Raw genomic sequence first — 6,327 nt, forward strand, 5'->3', positions numbered from 1 at the left:
CTCATTGTACATCATCAAATTCATATAGGGAAAAACTCCTTTGAAAGTAAAATCCCTTTAATTAGAAGCCATACCTCATAAGACAACAGGGAATTCACGTGGGAGAGAAACCTTATGGGTGTAATGAGTGTTGGAAAGCTCTGCCCAAATCTCTCCTTATATCAGAATGCACAACATATATATCTAATGAATGAAATAAATGTGAGAAAGTCATTTCACATAGGTAATGCCTCATAATCCATCATGGAATTTGAACAAGGGAGAGACCTTAACAATATAATGAATGTGGAAGAGCTTTTCTCCAAAATTCATGTAAGTATTGTGACAAAACCTTTTGCTGGAAATCACATCCTATCCAACAGAGACTCATGTAAAGGAGAAAGCTTATAAATATTATTAGAGTCAGAAGTCAATGGTACATCAGAGAATTGACACAGGTGGTTTCTTAGGCGTATACTGATTGTGCAAAAACATTTTCTTTATTTCAGGCTTGTATAGACACAGAATTCACAAAAGGTGATAGTCTTTGCATGCTGTAAATACAATAAAACCTTTAGCCAGAAATTAGACATCAACAGACTTCAGAGAATTCATAAGGAACAAAAGTCTATGCAATGAATTTGGAAAATGTATTTCTGTTATAAATCAGTCTTCAATTCCCATGAATAGACTCACAAATGAGAAAACATGCATGCATAGAAAAGTTTTGTACCATAAATTATCTCTAGATGGTAAACTAATATATCACACAAAAGAAATATCATGAGTGTAATGGAATTGGGAAACCCTTTGCTATAAGGCCGATTTCCAGAAAGCTTAGCAAGATTACAGAAAAGTCTCTGAAAATGTAACATGTCTGAAAGATTTGTTGGCATCACAAACTGGAGGATAGCTCAAGTGCATGTGTTTTTGTGCCTGGCATCCAAATTGATATCTCTTTTTCTTTGATGAATTCCTTGTTTATTTATTTAGCAGATTTAGAGACAAAGGATTCCTGTCCATTGATTTACTACTATATGCCCACAATTGCCATGGTAAAGTATATGGCAAAAACTGAGTGCTGGGGGCTGTGAATCTGATTCATCACTGATAACATTGAAGACATTGGTTCCTGGTTCTTATGCTGCTATGCATGGAAATGTTTCTCTAATTTCATTTTCAAATAGTTCATTGTTAATATAAAGAAATGCTTCTAATTTTTAAAATTTCATTGAAATAATTTGTGATTAATGTGTCCTAGTCATGCATTATTACAGGGTGTAGTGCAATATTTGCACACATTTATGCAGTAAAAAGTGATCAAGCTAAGCAACTACAGTTTTATTAAGTTTTTAAAGAGTTATTTATTTGAAAGACAGAGTTACAGAGAGAAGTAGCAGCAGAGAGAGAGAGAGGCCTTCCTCTGCCGGTTCACTCCCCAGATGGCCACAATGGCCGGAGCTCTGCCAATCTGATTCCAGGAACCAGGAGCTTCTTCCAGATCTCCCACTTGGGTGCAGGGACCCAAGGACTTGGGCCATCTTCTACTGCTTTCCCAGGCCATAGCAGAGAGTTGGATCAGAAGAGGAGCAGCCAGGACTAGAACTGGTACCCACAGGGGATGCTGGTGCTTCAGGCCAGGGTGTTAGCCCACTGTGCCACAATGCTGGCCCCCAAGCAACTACAGTTTCTAATTCTTCTCCATGATTTGAGACTACCAGCTCCTCTCCTTCAGTTCTTTACACAGAACCTAATATGGTTGAATGTAGTCATCTCATTATATTATGGAACACCAGAAGTTCTTTCTGCCTCTTTGATTTTTGATACCTATTATCCAATCCCCCTCTATCCCTAGCTGCTTCCCTTCTCAGCCTCTAGTAATCACAGTTCTGTGTTCAGATCCATTATTTTCTTTCACTTCCACATGTGACAAGGACCAGGTGACATTTGTGTTCCTGCTTCTGGCTTATTTCAATTAATTTAATAATATTTTGTTCTTTTTTTGTATCTAAAAGAGGTTGCCCTGTCCATTGTTTTTCACTGATGGACAGCTAGATTGGTTTCACATCCTGGCTGCAGTGAACTGTGTTATAGTGGCTGTGTTATGGGAAAATTGCTGTATCTTTGATATGCTCTCCTCCTTTCCTTCTAATAAAATTTCCTTATTCTATATAGCCAAGAGCAAGATAACTCTCACATGGTAGGTCAATTTTTATCTTAGTTTAATTTTTGTTATTTATTTGAAAGAGTTACAATAGAGGTAGAGACACAGAGAGGTCCTCCATTAGCTGGTTCGCTCTACAGATGACTACAAAGGCCAGAGTTATGCCATTCTGAAACCTGGAGACAGGAGCTTCCTCTGGGTCTCCCTCATGGGTGCATGGGCCCAAGGACTTGGGCCATCTTCTACTGCTATCCCAGGAGATAGCAGAGAGCTGTATTGGAAGAAGAGCAGCTGGAACTAGAACTGGCACCCAAATGGGATGCTGGCCCTTCAGGCCAGGGCTTTAACTCACTGCACAACAGCGCCAGCCCCAATTTTTATCCTTTTTAAGGAATGACCATACTGTTCTGCATAACATCTGTACTAACTTGTGTTTTCACCTACCATATATGGTGGTTTTCTTTTCCCATGTGCTCTCTAGCATTTGTTATTTTTTATCAGTTTGGCATAAAAATGATATAGTATTGTTCATGTTTTTGTGTATTTTGAAATCAGTTAATTTGTTTATTAAATCTTTATTATTTGAAAGGTGGATTTAGAGAGAGAGGGAAAGACATAGATAGCTTTCATCTGCTGGCTCACACCCCAGAGAGTTTCAACAGTTGAGCCTGGGGCATGCTGGAGTCAGGAGCTTCATCCAAGTCTCCCACATGAGTGGCAAGGACCTGAGTCCTTCGTCCATCTTCTGCTGGTTTCCCAGGTGTTTAGCAGTGAGCTAAATTGGAAGTGGAGATTCCTAAACTCAAAGTGGAACTCAGATGTTATGCTGGCCTCACAGATTGCAGCTTTCCCCACTTGGCCACAATGCCAGCCCCTCTATCAATTTAATTCCTCAAAAATAGCTCAGTAATGTTGGCATCTATCTCATTTTGTTTTTTCTCTGTTATTATTCAACTTATTGATGTCTTATTTTTGTTCACATTATTCCTCTCAATTGCTCTACCTGAGGTGAGTAGGGCTGCTGTGTTGCTTAAATGAAGTGTATGCTTTAGATTACTCATTTAATGAGTGCATGTCATTCACATAGCACTTCACTGAAGTTCTACTATGTCCCAAATCCTCTTCTAGGCACAGAATTTAGACCACTTTTCTCTTAGGCCCAGATCTTGCCTTTAACATACTACTTGGAATTTAGTAGCTCATGAAATCTGCAGACTGCATAAATGAATGAATATTTTGAGGGCTGTGCTTTTGTGGAGGAACTTCATAGGAGACCGAAGGAATAAAATAAATCAAAAGTATCCACAGTATATAGAATGTATACTATTTTACAAGTCACAGAGAAGAAGAAGAAGAAGAAGGAAAGTAGTAAGACTAGAAAGTTTGTGGCAAGACTAACAGGCGCTGGTCAAGAACTTAATAAGCACATTAGGAAAGCAGTAAGGTTTCTTTTTTTTTTTTTTTTGAGGAAAAGTTTTTATTTCTAGTGATGAAATTGGCTACAGAACATTATGAAAGTTTAAAAATACAAAGAGAAATTGTCTATAATTAATAGATTCAAAATTTGACAATCAGTGAATATCATTATTAGTCATTACCAACAACAGTTATTGATTTGAAAGGCAGAGTGACAGGAAGAGGGAACCACTGCTTCACTCCCCAGACACTTGCAATAGCCAAAGCTTGACCAAGCCAAAACCAGGAACTGGGAATTCATTCTGAATGTCCCATTTGGGTGCAGGGACCCAAGCACTTCTGCCATCCTCCGTCTCCTCCCAGGGTGCACACTAGCAGAAACTTGCCTCAAAGTTGAGAAGCTACCACTCAAGCCAGGCATTTGTATATGGGATGTGGGTGTGTGGTGGTGATAGCAAGCCCTCATGGATAAAAAAAAAAAAAAAAAAAAAAAAAAAAAAAAAAAAAAAAAAAGTTATTTCTATGCCAAGGAAATTACTCTGTAGTCTTTCTCTTATAAACTACGTATTGCTGAACCTAGATAATTTTTCCTTTATTTAACAATGACATGAAAATGTCAGTTGAGTTGGCTTTCCTGAAGACCTTGTTTCTTGAATATTAGTGGCTAGCTGAGATAAATTCTTTTCATCTCTTTCTCGCTTCGGCAGCACATGTGCTCGCTTCGGCAGCACATATACTAAAATTGGAATGATACAGAGAAGATTAGCATGCCCCTGCGCAGTAAGGTTTCTTTACCTCCCTGTAGGCTCTGCTCTCCAGAGGTGAACAGGGTCCTCTAAACCCACTTGCTGCACACACAAACACCTGAGTGTTGTATTCTCCCACAGGTGTTGGAGACTGATATGGTGTTCTGATTTATATTTACATAATGGCTAGTGACATCGGGCATATTCACATGTTTTGACCATGTACATTTCTTCTGAGAAATGTCTATTCAGATCCTTGCCTGTTTCTTCACTGTATTTTTTGGAGTTTTTCCAATTCATGTAAATGTTCTGGAAATCTGTAAACATTCAGAGTTTTAATTTTTCCTGCCATCTGTTCATTGTATCTACACTCTGATGTTTACTTTGTTGTGAAGAAGTATCTTAGTTGGATATACTCAAATGTCTCTGTTTTTATTTTTGTGACTATTGCTATTGGAATCTTACCCAAAAGCTATTGTGTGTTGACAATATTTAGAGTTTCCCTATGTGTACTTGGGTTTGGGTCTTATGATTACATTTTAATTCACTGTGAGTTCACTTTCACATAGTGTAAGAGATGTTGGAGTCTCTTTTCAGGCTTCTACATATGGATAATCAAGTTCCTCTGCACCACTTGTGAAAGAGATTCTTCTTTCTCCAGTTCATTTTAGTTCCTTTGTTAAATATGAGTTGCTGGTAGAAATTTGGGTTTATTTCTATGCTACCAAGTCTTTTCCATTGAACTATGTGTCTGTTATTATATCAGTGCTAACACTTCTTCTTTTTTTTTTGCAGTATATTTATTTGAAAGGCAGAGTTACAGAGAGGTAGAGGCAGAGAGAGAGAGAGGTCTTCCATCCACTGGTTTACTCCCCAAATGGTCACAATGGCCGGAGCTCTGTTGATCTGAATCCAAGTGTCAGGAGCTTCTTCCAGGTCTCTATGCAGGTGCAGGGGCCCAAAGACTTTGGCCATTTTCTACTTTTTTCTCAGGCTATACCAGAGAGGGGTATAAGAAGTGGAGCAGCTGGGAAACATACTGGCACCCATATGAGATGCCGGCACTGCAGACGGTGACTTTACCTGCTTTGTCATAGTGCTGACCCCTGTAATATGTCTTAAAATATGGTGTGATGTCTCCAGCTTTTTTTTGCTTTATAATATTACTTTAGATGTTAAGCATCTCTCATGTTTCTATGTGAATTTTAGCATCATTTTTTCTAGCTCTGAGAACATCGTTGGTATGTTGATTGGGATTACATTGAATTTGCAAATTGCTTTTGGTAGTATGGATATTTTGGTATTATTCTTCCCATTCACAAACATAAGTTTTCTGTGAGACTGTCAAAAAGCCTTGACAAAAATTGGACTTTATTACACAAAAATTCATCACTTTTTGGGATCATTTAAATCCATAATTTTGCACTAATATTTGATAAATAATTAAAGACTTTGAGCATTTTAGTAGGAGAAATTAAAATATTTATCAATTTATTCAAATATTGTTTAGATGTGATATTCAAATATTGTTTAGAGCCATTGTCTATATTCCCTCTAAATTACGATCTTTTTGCTTTTTGCCTGTTAAACTTGTCCCTTGATTCAAGAACCCTTTTTAATGTAATGTAAACTGAAAATGTCATTTCATAAGCTAAAAAAAATGACAAAGAAGGAAAAAGAAGGGAGGGAGGTTGAGTATATAATTATGTTCTCCGAATTTTTTCTATAAAACATATTGAATCATTTAAAAGCTAATTAAAATTAAACTCAAAATTGGACCATTATGACCAATACTTAAAACAAGTGATTAAAAACTGTAGATGTCTTCAATTTTGATTATCATTCTTCTTTAGAATATCTGAAAGAAATCCGGCTTCTCACTTTAAAATATACCAGTGTGTTAGAATTCAGTATTAAATGACTTTGTTTAAAAGTTTTATTTAATCTATTGCTTTAAGTAGTAATACTATGGCCATTGTAAAACAAAATCCTTATCATTTTTCATAAAACAGAAAGGGCCTT

The 6,327-nt window shown here is 37.1% G+C and overlaps 1 pseudogene; it reads left to right on the forward strand.

The window, feature by feature from the left end:
* The first annotated feature begins 4,271 nt into the window (after positions 1-4,271).
* Positions 4,272-4,339, forward strand: LOC149119965 (U6 spliceosomal RNA; annotated as a pseudogene).
* Positions 4,340-6,327: the final 1,988 nt, after the last annotated feature.

This window comes from Oryctolagus cuniculus, chromosome 21 (assembly GCF_051225735.1).
Source record: "Oryctolagus cuniculus isolate XC-2025 breed Fujian yellow rabbit chromosome 21, ASM5122573v1, whole genome shotgun sequence".
Taxonomy (NCBI): Eukaryota; Metazoa; Chordata; class Mammalia; order Lagomorpha; family Leporidae; genus Oryctolagus; species Oryctolagus cuniculus.